Genomic DNA, 26,000 nt, shown 5'->3' on the forward strand with positions numbered 1-26,000 from the left:
GCGGCTTCCGTAGGATATGCGGAAGGAAGGAGATGGGCAGGATGTTTACATCCTGCTCATCTCCGCCCCTCCGCTCCGATTGGCCGCCTGCCGTGTGACGTCGCAGTGACGCCGCACGACCCGCCCCCTTAACAAGGAGGCGGGTCGCCGGCCACAGGGACGTCGCACGGCAGGTGAGTGTGTGTGTGAAGCTGGCGTAGCGATAATTTTCGCTACGCCAGCTATCACCACATATCGCTGCTGCGACGGGGGCGGGGACTATCGCACTCGGCATCGCAGCATCGGCCTGCGATGTCGTAGTGTGCAAAGCCCGCCTTAGCCTCAGGAATGGCACAGTCAGGCTGAGCATACTCACTAGGCGAAACACTGTAGTTAGGCTGCAGCTGGGGTAAATCGGCGCACGCATGCGCACTAGCTGCCTCTCCACACTTAGACGTGGAGGAGAAATTGCTCTTCGGGTGTGGACTTGGAGATGCTGTCTATGAACAGAAGGAAAAGCTAAAGGAAGCCTGACTTTCTATCCCTCCGAATTATCAAATGCAGCAATGAATTCTCTGAGTTTGCTATAACATTAGCGTAGCAAAATGTGCATGAGGGTGTCATGCAGAGGTGCTAGAAATAGCTTGGCACCAGTGGGACACTAATTGAATACAACAGTCAGTTCTATGATGCCACTAAATGGCAGTATTTTTTGCTATCATTATAGCTTATTAAAAACAGAGCAGGAGGGTGTCATGCAGAGGTGCTGCACATAGATTTGCACCAGTGGGACACTAATGGAGTACAACAGCCACTTCTTGTATGCCACTAAGTTTACTCAATTTTTGGTATTATAATGTCTTAGTAAGTAACAATGAGTTTGAGTGTGCAATGCAGGCAGAGGTGCTGCAAATATCTTTGCACTAGTGGGACGATACAGAAGTCCAACAGCCACTTTTTGTATGCCACTAAGTTGCAGCAGTTTTTGCTATTATTATAGCTTTTAAAAACAGAGCAGGAGGGTGTCATGCAGAGGTGCTGTAAATAGCTTGGCACCTGTGGGGCACAAATGGAGTACAACAGCCACTTTTTGTATGGCACTAAGTTGCAGCAGTTTTTGCTAGTATAATGGCTTAGTAACAATGAGTTTGAGTGTGCAATGCAGGCAGACGTGCTGCAAATATCTTTGCACTAGTGGGACAATACAGAAGTCCAATAGCCACGTTTAGGATGCCACTAAGTTCACTCAGTGTTTGCTAGTATAATGGCTTAGTTACAATGAGTTTGAGTGTGCAAAGGGTGTGAGGGTACAGTGGCAGGGTTGTGGGTCTCTGGGTAGAGGAAAGGAAGCCTCACTTTCTATCCCTCCTAATGGGGAAATGCAGCGAGGAAATCCCTGACCTTAGCTACACAGACGCTGTCATCTTGTGTAGCTGTTAAACTCTGTTTTCAGGACCTGTCACCTATGGCTCTGACCCTGCCGGTATTAGCCCTTAAAAGGACTGATAGAAACTTCTATCCCTATTCTGTACAGCGCTGTGTATGGAGCGTACACAGCAGTATCGGCGATAGGAGCTGCGCCAGTGATGTCTGACACCAAGGACGCAGAAGGCAGATAATGGCGTGCTGGAGGAAAATGTCAGTTTTTATAATGCAGGGACATGTGACATGGACATCCTATCACACATTCCGTTGCTTCTCTGGCTAAAAGTCCACTTAGCTGTGTGTTTCTGGGATTGGCTGACATGCTGGCCCGCCCCATTACACGCGCGCGCTTAGGGAAGGAAGACAAGGAAAAAAAAAAATGGCCATTATCCATACAGCAGTGATCTGAATGCGCTGTTCCCGCACACTATACACTGAAATTTCATAATAGTGTGAGTCACAGAGTGACTTACACTATTACAGCGGAAAGCCAGCTAGGAATTAGCTGGTCTTTTTGCTGCTAGAACCGTTCTCGAATGTATCTAGAACTATCGAGCTTTAGCAAAAAGCTCGAGTTCTAGTTCGATCTAGAACAGCCCCCAAAATCACTCGAGCCGCGAACTGGAGAACCTCGAACCGCGAACCGCGCTCAACTCTAGTTGGGTGTCATTTTGTCTATGTTCATATTTTTGCTGATTTTAGGATAGTACCTTGTTGCTCTGTATCATTATCTGTATTACTGTGGCGCCCTGGACAAGCCAGGACGTCACAGGTACTGCAACAACACACCCCACACCCCGGCTAGGCACACCTAGGTCAAACAAAAATCCTTGTTGCCTCCCTCCAGGGGCTGATGTGACTCGCCCACCCCAGGGCTATGGGACACCCGGTGCCGGGCCGGACTAGTCTGGTGGTAGTCAGTAGTGACTGGGCCCGGCTCCGTGGCCCTGGTGGGTGTCAGTAGAATATGTGGCTTGATGAGTAAAGTTTGTGTTCGTGACGCCACCTGTGGTCTGCGGCTATTAAGCCGCCGCTGCTGTGTGAGGCCTCCGGGTGATGTTATGGCAGCAATGGTGGTACTACTCCCCACAGGTGGAGCAGAGCCCCGGGGACACTGTTAGTGCTCGTGAAAGTCTATGGGGTTGTGTGGCTAACACGGTGCAGGGCCGACAGGCAATGAAAGAACCAGGCACAAACAACAGTCTCTTTACCTTTTCTTTTACTTTGGGAACAGTCCAGTCCTGGGAGACCGTTACAGGTGGAGATGGGGATCCGGTCGGCCTGGAAGTACTTGGGGTGATCTTTCTGGCCAGCTGAGTATGAGGCCTACTCCTGTGCTTTTCTTTGTAATGACAAGACCCTGCTTCTCTGAATCCAGCAATGGCCCTCTTTGCTGCTGGGACTGATGGTATGTCCCTTTCCCTCTGTAGCAGGCTGCGCAGGCCCTTTCTGGTGCTTCTCTGCTGGAGTCCACACCGGGCCCTGATGCTGCAGCTGTACCTTCGGGATGTTTATGGGCCAGGTGCTTACAGCTCTCCTGCCCTTCGGATTCGGCTACCAGGGAGTATTTTAAGCCCTGGTGGCCACAGACTCCGATGTCCGAGTCTCTCCGCTGCCTCTCTGCTACTCCTGCTTCCCTGGGCCAAGCTACTCTAGCTCTAGGCCCCAGATCCACAGGACAGCACACTCTGGCATCTGCTTCCTTCCACTTCTCCCTACAGACTGACTACTACTTCCTCCCGCAGGTCAGACTTGAGGAAAGCTCCCTGGAATTCCAGGTTCAGAGCTCCCCCTGCTGGCCGGAGGGAGAACTGCGTTGGGTGTTAAACTTGCTGGCCAATGGACCTCCCCATTACCTCCAGGCTCAGCATTAACCCTTTGGAAGGGCAATGCTGTTGTGGCGACCAGGTTCTGGGGCGCCACAGATGTCCACACCAGGGGGTGGAGCCATGCGGTTGGCCCCACCCACCGAGGAGTTCACAGTCCTGGAGGCAGGAAAAGGAAGTCAGATAGTGACGAGTAGTTTGGAGTTGAGGAGTGAAGTGGTAGCGGAGGAGACTGACCGTGTCCGGGTGCGTGGCCCGGGCACATACAGCAAGGTTGGCAGACGGTGGTGACCGTCTGCAGGAGGGGCTGATTGACGTGAACCGTAAGGACCGTGGACAGGCGGTGGCCCGCCAGTACTGGATCGAGGAGCGAAGAGAAGCCAGCACCATTCGGCAGGGCCTATGGACCCCGACCAGGCTAGGAGTCGCCGTAAAACCAGTCAAATCCGTTAGCGAAGGGAACCTCCGTGGTTTCCCAGCAGTCAAGACCCGATTGAAGGCAACAGCTCAAACCGTGAAGGGAAATACAGTTCCCAGGGCCAGAGCCTGCGGGCAAAAGGGGCTCCCTCAGCCTCTATCCAAGCTGGGGAGCGGGTTACCGGTGGGAAGCCACCAGAACCGAAAACACAACACAGGTGCAGGGAAAGGCAGTGACCGCCAACCTACCGGGAGAAGAACCACCGCAGCCGTCTGTGTGACCCGTCCATCCAGCCGTTTGTTTTACCGGAGACTTTGTATTCATCATTGGCTGAGTGAGTACCACTGTGCCGTGCGGCACCGCGCTGCCCCCGCGACCCTGCACCTCACCAGGCCCCGTAACCCACCTGCCATCCCTCCGTCACCGGGCCCCGGGACAACCAAGCCCCCTACCCACGGAGGGGAAAAACAACATCCAAGCTGCTCCCTGTCATCGCTCCCGGGATCCCCGTCCAGAGCAGCGGTGGTGTCACAACCTCACCACAACCGTGGGTGGCGTCACGGACAATAAATCCTCCAAACCATTCCCCTTTTCACTCACGGGCGAGGAGCGCCGCTCGAGTCCCCGGGATCCGGCCCACCGCTCGAGCCACCACCGAGCAGCAAGCGAAGCAGCAGCAGCGCCGGACCCGAGCGTGGTGAGCGCAGCGTCCCCTCCCCGTCCGCGACATTACCAGCCTTGTATAGAGTCTTCATCGCATTACAGAAGGTCCGATAATTGAATTATCTCAGTTACCATCTGCAGCTTGGATGTGTCCATGCCTCCTGATGAACACCTGCTGACATTTCCTGACTGTCCATTCATGACCCTCCCACTTTCCAAAATCACACCCTGTAGTGCCTTGATCGCAGAGGCACTATTCCTAGATCTGGGGGGCCTGAAAACCATCCAACCTGTCTCCCTAACCCGGGGGCCTGAGGAAGACAGAGTTGTAAATGGATCTTTGTGGGATGCTGATGATAAGGCCAGCACCTCAGAGAGACTTGGAGAAACCTTGATTGCCCTGGAAAAAACTGCTAGAGGCGCCTACACAGAGAATAAGTATCTGGAGCCACAGTGCCATATCGATCTCTAAGCTGAGGATTGTGAATCTCCTCGACCGGGGCATTTATCCAGTTACTGGACTATATCCATGTTCCTGGACTATGTTTCCCTGTGTGTCTCCCATGCTTCCCAGCTTAAGAACACCAGCCCCCAGCTGTCGGATTTATCTTGGCAGTGTAGCAAAAATCAAGGAGGCACAACTATTTTATTATTTATTTAAATCATTAAAAAAAAAGCTGCATGGGGTCCCTCGCAATTTTGATACACAGCCAAGATAACGCACATAGCTGGGGGCTGCAGCCTGTATCTGTCTGCTTTATCTGAGCCGGGTATCAAAATATGGGGGATTCTACGCCATTTTTTCCAAATATTTATTTATTTTTATACTCAACTTCCTGACCCAGACAGCTAGTGTGAGGGCTACCAATCACAGACTCGACACAGATGGTGGGTGTGGGAAGCAGGACCCCAACCAATCACAGACACTGTTTCAGAAGATGGGCGGGGTAAGCAGTGAATATTCATAAGGGTTAATGATTGGACCTGGAAGCAGTGTGACAGCCATGGGGAAACTTGGTATGATTAAATCTCATGCTTTAATGACCGTACGTCATTTTTTTTTCACTGCGCCTGGCAATCACAGTAATGACAGTAGAAAAGACCACTATTCAGGGGCATAACGACCGCGACCGGGCCCGAGCAGGATAGGGGCCCGCGGCCGGCGCCCGCTGTTCAGAGAAACAACCGGCTCCTCTCAGCTGTTCCTTTACTTTCAAACAGTAGCGCAGCTACCGGGGGGGAGGGGGGGAGCCGTGCTCAGAGGACGCCCAACCGGAGCTGCGCTACTGTTAACTATATCGTTGCATACAGTGCGCCGATGTAGTTAACCTCTGCGGTAGTGCTGGGAAATATGATTTCCCTGCACTGCTGCATTAGCGCACGCGCAATACATCAGAGTCCCTTATATGGAATGTTGGCCTGTCACAATGCAGCCAGGGAAAGAGACAGACACAGAAAGGGAAAGAGGCAGACACAGACAGGGTAAGAAACAGACATAGACAGGGTAAGAGACAGACACAAAGAGACAGACACAGACAAAGAGACAGACACAGGGAAACAGACAGACAGGGAAAGAAAGGGAAAGAGACAGAAAGGGAAAGAGAGGGAAAGAGACAGACAGGGAAAGAGACAGACAGGGAAAGTGACAGAGATAGATAGACAGACAAGGAAAGTGACAGAGATAGATAGACAGACAGGGAAAGATTGAGACAGATGGAGAAAGAGACAGTCAGAGACAGACATGGAAAGAGACAGACAGACAAAGAGATAGAGAGAGAGAGAGAGAGAGACAGAGATATATATACAGAGGGGGAGACAGACAGAGAATGGGAGAGAAACAGAGAGACAGTTACTATCCCGGGCAGCGCCGGGTGCTATGTTGTAAGGCAAAATTTTAACCCCGCGCGTTCTAATTTACCAATCAATTTTGCCCCTATCTACATAATGGGGAAAAAGTGAAACGAAAAGTGTTGGGGGCAAATTGACAGCTGCCAGATGTGAACAAGGGGGACTTAAAGAATGAGAGCGATGGCGCCAAAGGGTATATACTGTACAGTTGCTAAGGTGGGGCCCCGACATGGGATACTCACCACACTCGGGGATATGAACACACACACAAAATGCGCCACACACTACCACGTGCTTGAACACATATACCACCCTCAGCACACATCTCACCACACATACACCAACCTCGCCACATAATCGCCCTAAACACACACAAGTCTGGTATTATCCTTCACAAATAAAAATCTGATTAATAAGCAGCCAAACTACAAGAACAACAAATGTACCACATAGGAAATACGGCAGCTGTCAGTCACATGACCTGTCTATATGTGTATGTGTGAGCTAATATATACTGTCAGGGGGAGGGCTTTCTGTTGCCTGGAGATTTATCAGGCTGCCAATAGCAACCAATCACAGCTTAGCTTCTATTTTGCTACAGTTAGTTAATCTGAGCTCTGATTGGTTAATATAGGCAACAATTTAATAATTACATTTCTATCTATTTGTTTTGTGGTTTTTGTGTGCAGAATACATTTTTGTTAATACATTCTGTTTTGTTAACAGCAGTTATTAACCCGGGCGAAGCCGGGGAGTACAGCTAGTATATACAGTGCCTACAAGTAGTATTCAACCCCCTGCAGATTTAGCAGGTTTACACATTCGGAATTAACTTGACATTGTGACATTTGGACTGTAGATCAGCCTGGAAGTGTGAAATGCACTGCAGCAAAAAAGAATGTTATTTCTTTTTTTTTTCTTTTTTAAATTGTTAAAAGTTTATTCAGAGGGTCATTTATTATTCAACCCCTCAAACCACAAGAATTATGTTTGGTTCCCCTAAAGTATTAAGAAGTATTTCAGGCACAAAGAACAATAAGCTTCACATGTTTGGATTAATTATCTCATTTTCCTGCCGTTTCTGACTAATTAAGACCCTCCCCAAACTTGTGAACAGCACTCATACATGGTCAACATGGGAAAGACAAAGGAGCATTCCAAGGCCATCAGAGACAAGATCGTGGAGGGTCACAAGGCTGGCAAGGCGTACAAAACCCTTTCCAAGGAGTTGGGCCTACCTGTCTCCACTGTTGGGAGCATCATCCGGAAGTGGAAGGCTTATGGAACTACTGTTAGCCTTCCATGGCCTGGACAGCCTTTGAAAGTTTCCACCCGTGCCGAGGCCAGGCTTGTCCGAAGAGTCAAGGCTAACCTAAGGACAGCAAGGAAGGAGCTCCGGGAAGATCTCATGGCAGTGGGGACATTGGTTTCAGTCAATACCATAAGTAACGTACTCCACCGCAATGGTCTCCGTTCCAGACGAGCCCGTAAGGTACCTTTACTTTCAAAGCGTCATGTCAAGGCTCGTCTACAGTTTGCTCATGATCACTTGGAGGACTCTGAGACAGACTGGTTCAAGGTTCTCTGGTCTGATGAGACCAAGATCGAGATCTTTGGTGCCAACCACACACATGATGTTTGAAGACTGGTTGGCACTGCATACGACCCCAATAATACCATCCCTACAGTCAAGCATGGTGGTGGCAGCATCATGCTGTGGGGCTGTTTCTCAGCCAAGGGGCCTGGCCATCTGGTCCGCATCCATGGGAAGATGGATAGCACGGCCTACCTGGAGATTTTGGCCAAGAACCTCCGCTCCTCCATCAAGGATCTTAAGATGGGTCGTCATTTCATCTTCCAACAAGACAACGACCCAAAGCACACAGCCAAGAAAACCAAGGCCTGGTTCAAGAGGGAAAAAATCAAGGTGTTGCAGTGGCCTAGTCAGTCTCCTGACCTTAACCCAATTGAAAACTTGTGGAAGGAGCTCAAGATTAAAGTCCACATGAGACACCCAAAGAACCTAGATAACTTGGAGAAGATCTGCATGGAGGAGTGGGCCAAGATAACTCCAGAGACCTGTGCTGGCCTGATCAGGTCTTATAAAAGACGATTATTAGCTGTAATTGCAAACAAGGGTTTTTCCACAAAATATTAAACCTAGGGGTTGAATAATAATTGACCCACACTTATATGTTGAAAATTTATTAAAATTTAACTGAGCAACATAACTTGTTGGTTTGTAAGATTTATGCATCTGTTAATAAATCCCGCTCTTGTTTGAAGTTTGCAGGCTCTAACTTATTTGCATCTTATCAAATCTGCTAAATCTGCAGGGGGTTGAAGACTACTTGTAGGCACTGTATATATATAGCATGTGGGCCAGGTTGGGGAACATATATATACACACACCAGGCTGGGGGACATATATACACCAGGATGAGGCCCAGGCTGGGGCACATATGTATACCAGGATAGGACCGAGGCCAGGGGTACATATATATATATATATATATATATATATATATATATATATATAGTACAGACCAAAAGTTTGGACACACCTTCTCATCTCTAGAGCAACTGTTAAGAGGAGACTTTGTGCAGCACGCCTTTGTGGCGCCCTGGCCTAGCCAGGTCGTCACAGATAACACACAAACACCCCACCCCCACTAGACAGTAACATTAGCCAAACACAAAACCCTTGTTGCCTCCCTACAGGGTCTGATGTCCACACCAGGTGGGGCGGAGCCAAGAGGTTGGCCCCACCCACCGAGGAGTTCACAGGCCTGGAGGCGGGAAAAGTGACAGTCGAGTTCTGGAGTTGAGTCCAGGAGGTGGAAGAGTGAGGAGTAAACACTTGGGTGTCTCGGTTTGTGGCCCAGGCACTGACAGCAAGGTTGGCAGACGGTGGAGTAGTGAATCAACGTGGAACCGTAGGACCAGGGACTTTTGCTGTTAGGAAACCCCTGGGGTTCCGGTCACACTCGGATTTGGCTGTTGACGGTGGCTCCAATGGCCCTGCCTGTGTGTGCTGGCTTCACTTCGCTCCCTGGTCGCCAGTACCAACCAGGGAGCGAAGTGAAGCCAGCACACACAGGCAGGGCCATTGGAGCCACCGTCAACAGTTAAATCCGAGTGTGACCGGAACCCCAGGGGTTTCCTAACAGCAAAAGTCCCGATAGAAGGCAACCGCCCACACCGTGAGGATAACAGCTACCGCCTAAGGCTAGAGACCCAAGGGCCAGCGCCTGCGGGCAAACGGGCTCCTCCGGCATCCATATACCGGGGAGCGGACTACCGTTGGGAATCCATCGCAGTCAAACAAGTACACAAGGGTGCAGGGAAAGACAACCGCCATCACCTGTCCGGGGAGAGACACTGCAGCCGGGACCCGTCCATCCAGCCGTTTGGTTTACCAAGGACTTTGTGCATCTCTTGCTGAGTGAGTACATCCGTGCCATCTGGCACCGCGCCGCGCTGTCCCTGCAACCCTGCACCTTACCAACACTGCCTCCCCGTCTCACCACCAGGCCCCGGGACCACCGACCCCTACCCACGGAGGGGGAAAACGACATCCAAGCTGCTCCCTACCATCGCTCCCGGGATCCCCGTCACCAGCAGCGGTGGTGCCCATCTTCACCACAACCCGTGGGTGGCGTCACGGACTAAATCCCCACACAAACCACCCCCTTTTCACTCACAGGTGAGGAGCGCCGCTCGAGTCCCCGGATCCGGCCCACCGCTCGAGCCACTGAGCAGCAGCCGCAGCAGCGCCGGACCCGAGCGTTAGCGAGCGCATCCGACGGCGTCCTCCCCGCCCGCGACACCTTCATAGTAAAATAGCTGCTAGGAAACCACTGCTAAGGACAGGCAACAAGCAGAAGAGACTTTTTGGGCTAAAGAACACAAGGAATGGACAATAGACCAGTGGAAATCTGTGCTTTGGTCCGATGAGTCCAAATTTGAGATCTTTGGATACAACCACCGTGTCTTTGTAGAAAAGGTGAACGGATGGACTTTACATGGCTGGTTCCCACTGTGAAGCATGGAGTAGGAGGTGTGTTATAATCAGGAACCATGGAAGATCACCATAAATCATTGGCAAAAAGGTGACAAGAGCATTGGCAACTAATCTGGCCACCATCCCCTTACTAACCATCTAACCATCAACACTAGAAGTAGCTGAGGGGTGAACTAACATCCTATGCACTGCGAACGCAGCCGGAGAACTAGCTATCCTAAAGGAAGGAAGGATGAATAGCTCTCTGCCTCAGAAATAGACCGAAAATGTATAGCAAGCCACCCACATTCAAAGACTGCAGTGATATAGGAAAACACAATGCACAGATAGATGATAGGATTAGCAAAGGTGAGGCCCCACTGACTAATTAGGACAGGATAGGAAAGGGACTGATGGTGGCCAGAGAAAAACCCTACAAAAATCCAAATTCCTGATAGTACAAAAAGCCCTCAGATCGCTAGATCTGAACTCCGTCCTATACCAGGCGCTCTTGTTTTACCAATGAAGAGAAAGCAGGAACCATTACAAATTCAAAAAGCAACAAACACATGGACTAATAGAAGCAATACTCCAAACATAGCTGCAGGGAGCTTCCCAGCTAAGCAACTGAGAGGAAAGATTCCTGCATGCAAATAAACTGACAATAACCACAGTAAATGACAAACTCAGATAAGAGCAAAAAGAACAAAACAACATAAGAAAGAACAAGCACTTATTTGGGGAAGATGTGGTCTGGAGCAGGATGAGAAGGCTGGTAAACCAAAGAACAAATGACAACCTTTTCAGACTGCTAGCAGACCAAGGTTTAAATAGGCAGAGAGTTAGCAATGGAAACGCCCATTGCTCCAGCACACATGGTCTCTGTCCAAACCATTCCTGACCACAAGAGGGAGCCTCACAGCAGCAAAAGCATAACTGACATTCACAACAGAGGTGTGATGTGTAGGGGTGCTTTGCTGGTGACACTGTTGGGGATTTATTCAAAATTGAAGGCATACAGAACCAGCATGGCTACCACAGCATCTTGCAGCGGCATGCTATTCCATCCGGTTTGCGTTTAGTTGGACCATCATTTATTTTTCAACAGGACAATGACCCCAAACACACCTCCAGGCTGTGTAAGGGCTATTTGACTAAGAAGGAGAGTGACGGGGTGCTACGCCAGATGACCTAGTCTCCACCGTCACCAGACCTGAACCCAATCGAGATGGTTTGGGGTGAGCTGGACCGCAGAGTGAAGACAAAAGGGCCAACAAGTGCTAAGCATCTCTGGGAAGTCCTTCAAGACTGTTGGAAAACCATTTCCGGTGACTACCTCTTGAAGCTGATCAAGAGAATGCCAAGAGTGTGCAAAGCTGTAATGAAAGCAAAAGGTGGCTACTTTGAAGAACCTAGAATATAAGACATATTTTCAGTTGTTTCACACTTTTTTAAGTATTTCATTCTACATGTTTTAATTCATGGTTTTGATGCCTTCAATGTGAATCTACAATCTTCAGAGTCCTGAAAATAAAGAAAACTCTTTGAATGTGAAGGTGTGTCCAAACTTTTGGTCTGTACTGTATATATATATATATATATATATATATATATATATACAGTTAGGTCCAGAAATATTTGGACAGTGACACAATTTTCGCGACTTGGGCTCTGCATGCCACCACATTGGATTTGAAATGAAACCTCTACAACAGAATTCAAGTGCAGATTGTAACGTTTAATTTGAAGGTTTGAACAAAAATATCTGATAGAAATTGTAGGAATTGTACACATTTCTTTACAAACACTCCACATTTTAGGAGGTCAAAAGTAATTGGACAAATAAACCAAACCCAAACAAAATATTTTTATTTTCAATATTTTGTTGCGAATCCTTTGGAGGCAATCACTGCCTTAAGTCTGGAACCCATGGACATCACCAAACGCTGGGTTTCCTCCTTCTTAATGCTTTACCAGGCCTTTACAGCCGCAGCCTTCAGGTCTTGCTTGTTTGTGGGTCTTTCCGTCTTAAGTCTGGATTTGAGCAAGTGAAATGCATGCTCAATTGGGTTAAGATCTGGTGATTGACTTGGCCATTGCAGAATGTTTCACTTTTTTGCACTCATGAACTCCTGTGTAGCTTTGGCTGTATGCTTGGGGTCATTGTCCATCTGTACTATGAAGCGCCGTCCGATCAACTTTGCGGCATTTGGCTGAATCTGGGCTGAAAGTATATCCCGGTACACTTCAGAATTCATCCGGCTACTCTTGTCTGCTGTTATGTCATCAATAAACACAAGTGACCCAGTGCCATTGAAAGCCATGCATGCCCATGCCATCACGTTGCCTCCACCATGTTTTACAGAGGATGTGGTGTGCCTTGGATCATGTGCCGTTCCCTTTCTTCTCCACACTTTTTTCTTCCCATCATTCTGGTACAGGTTGATCTTTGTCTCATCTGTCCATAGAATACTTTTCCAGAACTGAGCTGGCTTCATGAGGTGTTTTTCAGCAAATTTAACTCTGGCCTGTCTATTTTTGGAATTGATGAATGGTTTGCATCTAGATGTGAACCCTTTGTATTTACTTTCATGGCGTCTTCTCTTTACAGTTGACTTAGAGACAGATACACCTACTTCACTGAGAGTGTTCTGGACTTCAGTTGATGTTGTGAACGGGTTCTTCTTCACCAAAGAAAGTATGCGGCGATCATCCACCACTGTTGTCATCCGTGGACGCCCAGGCCTTTTTGAGTTCCCAAGCTCACCAGTCAATTCCTTTTTTCTCAGAATGTACCCGACTGTTGATTTTGCTACTCCAAGCATGTCTGCTATCTCTCTGATGGATTTTTTCTTTTTTTTCAGCCTCAGGATGTTCTGCTTAACCTCAATTGAGAGTTCCTTAGACCGCATGTTGTCTGGTCACAGCAACAGCTTCCAAATGCAAAACCACACACCTGTAATCAACCCCAGACCTTTTAACTACTTCATTGATTACAGGTTAATGAGGGAGACGCCTTCAGAGTTAATTGCAGCCCTTAGAGTCCTTTGTCCAATTACTTTTGGTCCCTTGAAAAAGAGGAGGCTATGCATTACAGAGCTATGATTCCTAAACCCTTTCTCCGATTTGGATGTGAAAACTCTCATATTGCAGCTGGGAGTGTGCACTTTCAGCCCATATTATATATATAATTGTATTTCTGAACATGTTTTTGTAAACAGCTAAAATAACAAAACTTGTGTCACTGTCCAAATATTTCTGGACCTAACTGTATATATATATATATATATATATATATATATATATATATATTTTAGCATGGGGCCCAGGTTGCGGGACATATATATACCAGGATGGGCCCAGGCTGGGGAATATATACTGTATATACCAGGTTGGCGACAAATATACTAGGAGGCGGGACGTTATTACATAATAAAGCGGGAGCAAAATGTATGTCTTTATAGGATTTAGAAAGCTGCAAGGGCCCGTATATCTGACATCAACATCTGACATCTTGCACCAGGGTCCACCGGACTATAGTTATACCACTGGTGTGGGGGTCACTTATACAGTGTGGGAGCTTTTGGGAAGTATAGGAGCTAATGTGGGGGCTGTCATTTACTGTGGGGACTACTTTGGGGGTGCTCATACAGTGTGAGGGGCTACTATTGCACCATTATACAATATGGGGGCAGCTTTGGGTCCATCATACTGTGTATAGGCGAGGTGTAGAAGTATCATATTGTGTATAGGTGAGGTGTAGAGGCATCATACTGTGTATAGGCGAGGTGTAGAAGTATCATATTGTGTATAGGTGAGGTGTAGAGGTATCATACTGTGTATAGGAGAGGTGTAGAGGCATCATACTGTGTATAGGGGGGTGTAGAGGTATCATACTGTGTATAGGGGAGGTGTAGAGGCATAACTGTGTATAGGGGAGGTGTAGAGGCATCATACTGTGTATAGGAGAGGTGTAGAGGCATCATACTGTGTATAGGGGAGGTGTAGAGGTATCATACTGTGTATAGGGGAGGTGTAGAGGTGTCATACTGTGTATAGGGAGGTGTAGAGGTGTCACACTGTGTATAAGGGAGGTGTAGAGGTATCATACTGTGTATAGGGGAGGTGTAGAGGTGTTATACTGTGTATAGGAGAGGAGTAGAGGCATAATACTGTGTATAGGAAAGGAATAGAGGTATCGTACTGTGTATAGTGGAGGTGTAGAGTTATCATACTGTGTATAGGAGAGGTGTAGAGGCATCATACTGTGTATAGGGGAGGTGTAGAGGTGTCACACTGTGTATATGGGAGGTGTAGAGGCATCATACTGTGTATAGGGGAGGTGTAGAGGTGTCATACTGTGTATAGGGGAGGTGTAGAGGTGTCACACTGTGTATAGGGGAGGTGTAGAGGTATCATACTGTGTATAGGGGAGGTGTAGAGGTATCATACTGTGTATAGGGAGGTGTAGAGGCATCATACTGTGTATAGGGGAGGTGTAGAGGTATCATACTGTGTATAGGGGAGGTGTAGAGGTATCATACTGTGTATAGGGGAGGTGTAGAGGTATCATACTGTGTATAGGGGAGGTGTAGAGGCATCATACTGTGTATAGGGGAGGTGTAGAGGTGTCATACTGTGTACAGGGGAGGTGTAGAGGTGTCACACTGTGTATAGGGGAGGTGTAGAGGCATCATACTGTGTATAGGGGGGTGTTGAGGTATCATACTGTGTATAGGGGAGGTGTAGAGGCATCATACTGTGTATAAGAGAGGTGTAGAGGCATCATACTGTGTATAGGGGAGGTGTAGTGGTGTCATACTGTGTATAGGGGAGGTTTAGAGGTCTCACACTGTGTATAGGGGAGGTGTAGAGGTATCATACTGTGTATGGGGAAGGTGTAGAGGTATCATACTGTGTATAGGGGAGGTGTAGAGGCATCATACTGTGTATAGGGGAGGTGTAGAGGTATCATACTGTGTATAGGGGAGGTGTAGAGGCATCATACTGTGTATAGGGGAGGTGTAGAGGCATCATACTGTGTATAGGGGAGGTGTAGAGGTATCATACTGTGTATAGGGGAGGTGTAGAGGTATCGTTCTGTGTATAGTGGAGGTGTAGAGTTATCATACTGTGTAAAGGAGAGGTGTAGAGGCATCATACTGTGTATAGGGGAGGTGTAGAGGTATCAGACTGTGTATAGGGGAGGTGTAGAGTTATCATACTGTGTATAAGAGAGGTGTAGAGGCATCATACTGTGTATAGGGGAGGTGTAGAGGTGTCACACTGTATAGGGGAGGTGTAGAGGTATCATACTGTGTATAGAGAGGTGTAGAGGTATCAGACTGTGTATAGGGAGGTGTAGAGGTGTCATACGGTGTATAGGGGAGGTGTAGAGGTATCATACTGTGTATAGGGGAGGTGTAGAGGTATCATACAGTGTATAGGAGAGGTGTATGTGACGCCCTGGGCAAGCCACCCTACACCCCCAGTCAGGCACATCAGCTAACCCAAAAATCCTTGTTGCCTTCCTCCAGGGGCTGATGTTCACACCAGGGGGTGGGCCAGGCGGTTGGCTCCGCCCACCGAGGAGTACACAGCCCTGGAGGCGGGAGAACCAGGCAGATGAAGTTTGGAGTTGAAGTCTAGCTGAGGGCTAGAGAGCAGTCAGCTCAGGGAAGAGCTTGAGTTAAGCTAGGGAAGTGAAGGAGTAAACAGTGAAGTGGTAAAGGAGGACAGTAAGAGTGGTGACAGAAAAAGGAACAGTTTGAAAAGCCTGAAGTTGGTCCGGGTGTGTGTCCCGGGCTGAGAGACAGCAAGGTCAGCAGACGGCGGTGATTGTCCGCAGGGGTGACTGCTCGGAGGTCACTGGAAGGACCGCAGACGGGTGGTGACCCGGCGGTTTGGAGCAGTGTACAAAGAACAGTCAGCACCAGGGAAGGGACCTCTCGGATCCCGGCAAGGCTAGGAGTCGCCATAATTTGCCGCCTCCGGAGAGGCAGGTTGGAGGGAGGGCCCGCAGCAGAGCCGGCTGGGGCCCAGCCACCACAGGAACTGGTGGCTACCCTCTGGAGGGGAAGGACAGATCCCGCTCGGGTAACGTGTGCTGGACTTGGGTCAAGGGGTGCTGCCTGGGCTTTAGGGGCAGCATCAGGGCCAGGTTGCTTGGGTGGGAGAGAGCGGAATCCGTAACCGTGAACCGTTTGCAACGTTTAAGAAAAGTGCCTCCCGTATGGGAAGATGTAATAAAATGTAAATATGTTACCGTTTTACACTTTTATATATTTTTCAGAAAATAAAACCGGTGTTGGACGGGCAGCCCGCGGACGGTCTGCATTTTGCTAAGGGGGAATGTGACGCCCTTGGGCAAGCCAGGGGTCACAGGTCATTACACCACCACACCCTACACCCCCAGTCAGGCACACCAGCTAACCCAAAAATCCTTGTTGCCTTCCTCCAGGGGCTGATGTTCACACCAGGGGGTGGGCCAGGCGGTTGGCTCCGCCCACCGAGGAGTACACAGCCCTGGAGGCGGGAGAACCAGGCAGATGAAGTTTGGAGTTGAAGTCTAGCTGAGGGCTAGAGAGCAGTCAGCTCAGGGAAGAGCTTGAGTTAAGCTAGGGAAGTGAAGGAGTAAACAGTGAAGTGGTAAAGGAGGACAGTAAGAGTGGTGACAGAAAAAGGAACAGTTTGAAAAGCCTGAAGTTAGTCCGGGTGTGTGCCCCGGGCTGAGAGACAGCAAGGTCAGCAGACGGCGGTGATTGTCCGCAGGGGTGACTGCTCGGAGGTCACTGGAAGGACCGCGGACGGGTGGTGACCCGGCGGTTTGGAGCAGTGTACAAAGAACAGTCAGCACCAGGGCAGGGACCTCTCGGATCCCGGCAAGGCTAGGAGTCGCCATAATTTGCCAAATCCGTCAGTGAAGGGGACGACTGTCTCTCAACAACCAAGTCCCGATTGAAGGCAACAGTCCAACCGTATGAGAGAGACACCGCCACCGCCAAGGCACCAGTTTCTCAGGGCCAGCGCCTGCGGGCAAAGTAGGGCTCCTCCGGCCCATATCCAAGCCGGGGAGCGGGTTACCGGTGGGAACCCATCGCAACCATCATCATCGTAGGTGCAGGACAAAGGGACCGTCACCGTCAACTACTGGGGAAAGCAAGTGCAGTCGTCCGTGGGAACCGTCTTTCCAGCCGTGTGTTTTACCGAGAACTGAGTCATCGTCTCAGGCTGAGTGAGTACCACAGTGCCGCAAGGCACAGCGCTGTCCCCGCGTCCCTGCGCCCACCAGGCCCTGCATCTCCCACCTCATCCCTGGGCCCCGGGATCACCAACCCCTACCCACGGAGGGGCAACACAACAACTTGCTGCTCCACACCATCACTCCCGGGATCCCCATAGAGAGCAGCGGTGGTGTCAACAAATCACCACAACCGTGGGTGGCGTCACGGACAATAGACTATATTCCAAAACCCAATCCCCTTTCACTCACGGGCGAGGAGCGTCGCTCGAGACCCCCGGGATCCGGCCCACCGCTCGAGCCACCACTGAGCAGCAGCAGCCGGACCCGAGCAGAGGGGTGAGCGCAGTGCTGACACCCTCCTCCCCGCCCGCGACATGTAGATGTATCATATTGTGTATAGGGGAGGTGTAGAGGTATCATACTGTGTATAGGCGAGGTGTCACACGGTGTATAGGGGAGGTGTAGAGGTATCATACTGTGTATAGGGGAGGTGTAGAGGTGTCATACTGTGTATAGGGGAGGTGTAGAGGTGTCATACTGTGTATAGGGGAGGTCTAGAGGTATCATACTGTCTATAGGGGAGGTGTAGAGGCATCATACTGTGTATAGGGGAGGTCTAGAGGTATCATACTGTCTATAGGGGAGGTGTAGAGGCATCATACTGTGTATAGGGGAGGTGTAGAGGTGTCATACTGTGTATAGGGGAGGTGTATGTACTATCTACCATGTGTAGTAGGTTGTTGGTAATTAATTATATGGTGTGTATAGGGGAGGTGTAGAGGCATCATACTGTCTATAGGGGAGGTGTAGAGGTGTCATACTGTGTATAGGGGAGGTGTATGTACTATCTACCATGTGTAGTAGGTTGTTGGTAATTAATTATATGGTGTGTATAGGGGAGGTGTAGAGGTGTCATACTGTGTATAGTGGAGGTGTAGAGTTATCATACTGTATATAGGGGAGGTGTAGAGGTATCAGACTGTGTATAGGGGAGGTCTAGAGGTATCATACTGTCTATAGGGGAGGTGTAGAGGTATCATACTGTGTATAGGGGAGGTGTAGAGGTATCATACTGTGTATAGGGAGGTGTAGAGGCATCATACTGTGTATAGGGAGGTGTAGAGGTATCATACTGTGTATAGGGAGGTGTAGAGGTATCATACTGTGTATAGGGGAGGTGTAGAAGTATCATACTGTGTATAGGGGAGGTGTAGAGGTATCATACTGTGTATAGGGGAGGTGTAGAGGTATCACACTGTGTATAGGGGAGATGTAGAGGTATCATACTGAGTATAGGGGAGGTGTAGAGGTATCAGTCTGTGTATAGGGGAGGTGTAGAGGTATAATACTGTGTATAGGGAGGTGTAGAGGTATCATACTGTGTATAGGGGAGGTGTAGAGGTATCATACTGTGTACAGGGGATGTGTAGAGGCATCATACTGTGTATAGGGGAGGTGTAGAGGTGTCATTCTGTGTATAGGGGAGATGTAGAGGTATCATACTGTGTATAGGGGAGGTGTAGAGGCATCATACTGTGTATAGGGAGGTGTAGAGGTATCATACTGTGTATAGGGGAGGTGTAGAGGTATCATACTGTGTACAGGGGAGGTGTAGAGGCATCATACTGTGTATAGGGGAGGTGTAGAGGTATCACACTGTGTATAGGGGAGGTGTAGAGGTATCACACTGTGTATAGGGGAGGTGTAGAGGTGTCATACTGTGTACAGGGGAGGTGTAGAGGCATCATACTGTGTATAGGGGAGGTGTAGAGGTATCACACTGTGTATAGGGGAGATGTAGAGGTGTGATGCCCTGGGCAAGCCAGGGGTCACAGGTCACAACACCACACGCACCCCACATTCCCTGCAGGTACACACTAAGTCAAAACTAAAATCCTTGTTGCCTTCCTCCAGGGGCTGGTGTTCACACCAGGGGGTGGGTCAGGCGGTTGGCTCCACCCACCGAGGAGTTCACAGCTCTGGAGGCGGGAAAACCAGGCAGATCAGTTAGGGAAGTAAAGGAGTAAACAGCTAAGATTAGCTTGAGAGTTGAAAGTGTGAGGAGTAAACAGTGAAGTGGAAGGAGGAAAAGTAGAGAAAGTGAAGAAAGTGACAGCAAGAAGCCTGAAGTTGGTCCGGGTGTGTGCCCCGGACTGAGACAGCAAGGTTGGCAGACGGCGGTGACCGTCTGCAGGAGAGATTGCTCGGAGGTTGCCGAAAGGACCAGAGACGGGTGGTGACCCGGCAGTACCGGAGCGGTATACAAAGAACAGTCAGCACCAGGGCAGGGGCCTTTCGGACCCCGGCAAGGCTAGGAGTCGCCATAATTTGCCAAATCCGTCAGTGAAGGGGACGACTGTCTCCCAACAACCAAGTCCCGATTGAAGGCAACAGTCCGACCGTTAAGGGGAGACACCGCCACCGCCAGGGCCAGCACCTGCGGGCAAGAGTGGAGCTCCTCCGGCCCATATCCAGGTCGGGGAGCGGGTTACCGGTGGGAACCCATCGCTACCAAACAACTACACATAGGTGCAGGGAAGAGACCGTCACCGTCAACTGCAGGAGACATCAGCACCGCAACCGTCTGAGGGACCCGTCCAACCAGCCGTTTGTTTACCGAGAACTGTGTCGTGTTTACTGGCTGAGTGAGTACCTCCGTGCCGTGTGGCACAGCGCTGTCCCTGCGCCCCTGCACCTCCACAGGCCCCATAACCCGCCTGTCCACCATCCCAACCCCCATCACTGGGCCCCGGGACCACCAATCCCCTACCCACGGAGGGGCAAATCAACAACTGGCTGCTCCATACCACCACTCCCGGGATCCCCAGCCAGAGCAGCGGTGGTGTCCACATAATCACCACAACCGTGGGTGGCGTCACGGACAATAAACAATCCCCACAACCAAACCCCTTTCACTCACAGGCGAGGAGCGCCGCTAGAGTCCCCGGGATCCGGCCCATCGCTCGAGCCACCGAGCAGCAGCAGGCCGCGGCAGCAGCGGCAGCCGGACCCGAGCAGTGGGAGAGCGCGGCATCCCCTCCTCCGCCCGCGACAACTTGGCGTCACGAACAGGATCTTACCGCTCTGCCGTCTGGTAGAGGTGCGCCTTGTTACCGCCGGAGGTGTCCGGCCAGAAAATTTCAGAAGCTGCCATCTTGGGCGCGAAGAGTTCCCGCTCGAGCGTCTTCTCGAGTAGCAGAGGCGCGAAGGCCAAAACCCCACCCCGATAGAGGAGGGGCCGGAAAGAAGCTAAGGGGGACGGAAACAACATGTCTGTGCCCGACGGAGCCGCTGGAGGAGCGGTGGTCCCAGCCGCAGTGGCACCTGTGGATGGGAATGGGCCTGCCCAGGTCCCGGCCGTGCTGGCGGGAGGCGCCGCGGCCCCCGCTCTCGCTCAGGTGATGCCGTTCTCCTTGCCCTATGCGCCCGGAGCTACCTGGCTACCGCAGTATGACGGGAAACCTGATGCTTTACAGGTCTTCCGGAAAAAGCTTAATCCGCTTTTGGAATTGTACCCCCTGACTGATAAGCAACGTGCAGCGGTAGTGCTGGGTCAGTTAACCGGCGCGGCTGAGCAGGAAGCGGAGACCTGGGCCGAGGGGGACCGGCTCTCCGTAGCCACCATCTTTGAGAAGCTACAGATGGCCTTTGAGATCCGTACCGAAGCTGAGCTGAGGATGCAGTTTTACCAATGCCGGCAACGGCCTGCGGATAGCATTCGGGACTACGCTTTATGCCTGCAAACCGCTCTTCGCACCCTAAAGCGGGTAGACACTATCAATGAGGCGGACAGCAACAAGATGTTAGTAGAGCAATTCGTGCAGGGGATGAGGTCCTCTGAGGATCGCAAACAGCTCCGGCTGTGGGCCCTGGAACACCCTGATGTGGACTTTGCTGTATTAAAGGAACGGGCCATTAAAGCACTGCAGCCCCCAGCTTCGGAAGTCTCGGAGTCAGCTCCGTGGCTAATTGAGACAGCCCCTGTCACAGTGGCCCCTGCTCCACCAGCCTCTCCACGGCCTACAGCCCCGAGCAGCACAATGGAAGAACTGGCAGCCCAAGTCCGTCGCATGGATGGAGACCTCGCCAAGATTCTCGCTGCACTTCAGCCTTTGACCAGGTCCCAGCCTCCACCCAGGATCCAGCTCGCCGACAGCCCTGAAGATGTTCCCTGGATGCAGCGGAGAGGTGCTAACAACCCACGGGGCAGACCTCCAACCTGCTACAAGTGCAACAAGCCTGGCCATTACTTCCGACAGTGCCCGTTAAACGAGCAACCCCTGGGGCCACGGGCCAATCCTCAGGAGTAGAACCACGTGGCCCCACAGACTGGCGGGACCGGTACATCGGTGCCCGACCCATCATCCCCGTGGCTGTGGACGGCATACCGGTGATGGCTCTTTTGGACACTGGATCACAGGTAACCACCATACCCTACACATTATACCAGCGGTATTGGGGGACAGACGAGCTGGCACCCCCAGATACTAGTATAACATTGATTGCCGCTGATGGACTCCCATTGACCGAAGTGGGGTATAAACAAGTGGCTATGACTGTGGGGTGAGCTGAACTGCAACACCAGGGTATGATTGTGATTATGAACGAACCCAGTGACCATAACCCAAAGATAGTGCTAGGAACCAATGTGATGGAGAACTGTATGGGTGATGTGTTGGCCCTACTGCAGCAGTTGGCCGCCACGGCGGCGGGAAGCCGACAGAGAGCTGTGCAGCGTGAGATCCGAGCCTTGATGTACCGCCAACATGTGAACTCAACAGGAGGAGAGATTGATGGAGCGAGAGTGATGGATGCTGCTCCATTGATTGTACCCCCTAGGAGTGAAATGATGATTTGGTGTAGAGCGGCAGTGGGACCCCAGGGGCGTGACTACCCTGCCATGATAGAGCCCATGACCTCTGAACACTGGACCACCATAATGGCCGCCCGAGGGGTGGTAGATGTAAAGAAGGGGAGAGTGCCCGTGAGGGTGCTGAATTGTGGGGAGGAAGAAGTCAGGCTTCCCCGGTATGCTACCCTTGCCAAACTGCTCACCCTAGATCCCCACACGATTCATGAGGCAGCTCCCCCGGTCTCTCCACCTACTGCCGGCACTCACCCGCCTCAAGGGGAGTTAAATGAGTGGCACCAACAGCTACATGTGGGCACTGACGATACCCCTACACATCACAAAGAGGGGGTGTACAGGGTGGTGCGGGAGTATGAGCAAGTTTTCAGCAAACATCCCTTAGACTTTGGGCAGATTAAGGGGGTCCAACACTACATTCCCACCGGTGAGCACCCCCCTATCAAAGAGAGGTACAGGCCTATTCCCCCTGCGCATTATCAGTGCGCCAAAGATATGTTGAGGAACATGAAGGAGGCAGGGGTTATTCGGGACAGCTGTAGTCCCTGGGCTGCCCCGTTGGTGCTGGTCAAGAAGAAGGATGGCACCATGCGGATGTGTGTGGACTACCGGAAGATTAACCAGATAACGCATAAAGATGCTTATCCGCTGCCCCGTATTGAAGAGTCTCTGGCCGCACTGAGAACTGCAAATTACTTCTCTACCCTTGACCTTACCAGCGGATACTGGCAGGTGGCCGTGGCACCGGAGGACCGGGAGAAAACCGCCTTCACTACCCCAATGGGGCTCTGTGAATTCAATAGTATGCCGTTCGGGCTGTGCAACGCCCCAGGAACCTTCCAACGGCTGATGGAGTGCTGTCTGGGACATCTCAACTTCGAGACCGTTCTGTTATACTTGGATGATGTGATTGTGTACTCCCAGACGTATGAAACCCATCTGGAGCACCTGGCCGAGGTGTTCGCTTCCCTTGCTAAATACGGGATGAAGTTGAAGCCCTCCAAGTGTCACCTGCTGAAACCCAGAGTGCAGTACCTGGGCCATGTGGTGAGTGCGGAAGGTGTCGCTCCCGACCCTGAGAAGATCACTGCCATCCAAGGCTGGCCGAGACCAACCACAGTGAGAGAAGTAAGGCAGTTCCTGGGTCTGGTGGGGTACTACCGGCGCTTTATCAAGGGGTACACGAAGATGGCTGCACCCATGCAAGACCTCCTCGTGGGACAGACCAAAGGTGGTAGACCCATCGGAGCCCCGCTGGTGTGGGAGGAAGGGCATGAGGAATCCTTCTGCCAGCTGAAAGCGGCTTTGACCGGAGAAGAGGTCCTAGCGTACCCCGACTATGGCTGCCCATTCATCCTCTACACAGACGCCAGCAATGTGGGATTAGGGGCAGTCCTGTCTCAGGTCCAGGATGGGAAGGAGAAAGTGATTGCTTATGCTAGCCGAAAGCTCCGGCCAACTGAAAGGAACCCTGAGAACTACAGCTCCTTCAAGCTCGAGCTCCTGGCACTGGTGTGGGCTATCACAGAGCGGTTCCGCCACTACTTGGCCGCAGCAAAATTCACCGCTTTCACGGATAACAACCCGTTGACTCACCTGGACACGGCCAAGTTGGGCGCGTTGGAGCAGCGGTGGGTGGCCAGACTAGCCAATTATGACTTCACCATCAAATACAGGGCTGGTCGTGTCAACATCAATGCTGATGCACTCTCTCGGATGCCCCACTTGTTGGAAGAAGGGGGCGAGGATGACGACCTCGAAGAGATCGAGTTGCCTGCATTTCACCAGCCGCCAACTGAGAAGGTACATGTTCACCAACAACGGGTGGACCTGGATCCACGGCCCAGTCAAGAGTGGCAGGAAGCTCAAAACCAGGCGCCGGCTGTCCGCCTCGTCAAGACCCTGGTGGAACAAGGCGCTACTGGAATGGACCCTGCCGCCCCAGCTGAAGCCCAACGCTTGTGGAAGGAACGGAAATGGCTGTATCTACATCAAGGGAAGCTGTACCGCGAGCTGATCAACCCGAAGACTCATGAGAAAATCTGCCAGTTGGTTATTCCCCAAGCTGATGTATCCACTGTTTTGCGGGCATACCATGATGGCGCCAGACACTTCGGATGGAAGAAGCTGGAGATGCTGTTGAGGGAGCGGTTCTATTGGAGCGGGATGCGGGAGTCGGTGGAAGCCTGGTGCCGAGAGTGCGGTCCTTGCACGCTAAGGAGGAAGGACGAGGCTAGCCAGAGGGCGCCCCTACACCCGATCATCACTCATCAGCTGCTGGAGCTGGTCGCCCTGGACCATGTCAAGCTCACCCCCAGCCGAAGTGGGTACGCCTACGCGTTGACCATAGTAGACCACTATTCAATATTTATGGTGGTTGTCCCAGTCAAGGACCTAACTGGTCGTACTGCCGCTAGAGCGTTCCAGGCTTATTTCTGCCGACCACAGGGATACCCAGAAAAGGTGCTTACTGACCAAGGCCCGGCTTTTGAAGCAGAGGTGTTCCATGAGTTCTGCCAGTTGTACGGCTGTAAGAAGATTCGGACCGCCCCTTACCATGCCCAGACCAACGGCATGTGTGAGAAAATGAACCATTTGGTCCTGGGACTCCTCAAGACGTTACCGCTGGAAGAGCGGAACCTGTGGCCAGAGAAGCTACCCGACTTGGTTGATATGTACAACAACATCCCGTCCAGTTCAACGAAGTGCACACCAGCATATCTGATGAGGGCTCGCCCCGGCCGACTGCCGGTAGACCTGGAAATGGGATTGGAGGCCCCAGAAACGCTCCCTTCGACAGCTGGATGGGAAACTCGGCGGAGGGTACAATACCGGCAGATTCAAGAATATGTGGAGAAGAACTTGAGTCGGAGTCAGGAACTGCAGGAGCAGCGCTTCAATCAAAAGGCGTCTGCTGGCCCTTTTCAACCCGGAGATGTCGTACTGAAGCGGAAGAGGAGAACCCACAAGCTGGATGATCAGTGGGAACAAAGCCCGTATGTCATACAGCCCACAGGATGGGAAGATGGGAAGGCCTATCAAATCAGTCGTGACCAAGGGGGCACTTTGGCCACCGTTTCCCGGGACCATCTGAAAAGGTGCCCCCCAGCCTTAAGAGCGGTGGCCGAAGTACCGGTTCCCCGACCAGCAGAGAAGGCAAAAGAGGTGATCCACACTGCGATGGGAGACTTCCCAGCGGACTGGCCTACACAGAACGGCGCGGTGATACTTCCAGTGATACTGTTCCCACAAGCCGTGGATGAAGAAGTGATGGAAGTGGTCAGCCGTGAGTCAGTACCAGTGCCCAGGGATGAACCTGTACCCAACTCCCCTATGCCTCCGCCTGCCCTACACGATAGCAGGGAGGAGGAACTGATTGTTCCCTCTACCCCACCGCCTAGCCCTACTTACACCGGACCCCGGAGGTCCACCCGTCCCAACCTAGGTAGACCCCCACTTAGGTACAGGGAAACCGTCCTTTAAAAGGGGGGAGGAAGTTTGTTTGTGTTTGTTTGAAAAATGATGATAAGCAAAATGATTACCATGAAAGTCACCTGATCTGAAACCGTGATTTGGGAAAACCGGCCGTTGCCGGCGCCGTTGTCCCCGTGGTGACCGTTTAAAAAGTTGCATGGAGGACTTTCCATGGACAAGCCCGTGAACTTGCAGGGCAACCACAAACGTTAAGTGGAATGTAAATAAGTTGTTTTACCGTTACCGTATCCGCA

The sequence above is a fragment of the Anomaloglossus baeobatrachus genome, chromosome 2 (genome assembly GCF_048569485.1).
Source record: "Anomaloglossus baeobatrachus isolate aAnoBae1 chromosome 2, aAnoBae1.hap1, whole genome shotgun sequence".
Taxonomy (NCBI): domain Eukaryota; kingdom Metazoa; phylum Chordata; class Amphibia; order Anura; family Aromobatidae; genus Anomaloglossus; species Anomaloglossus baeobatrachus.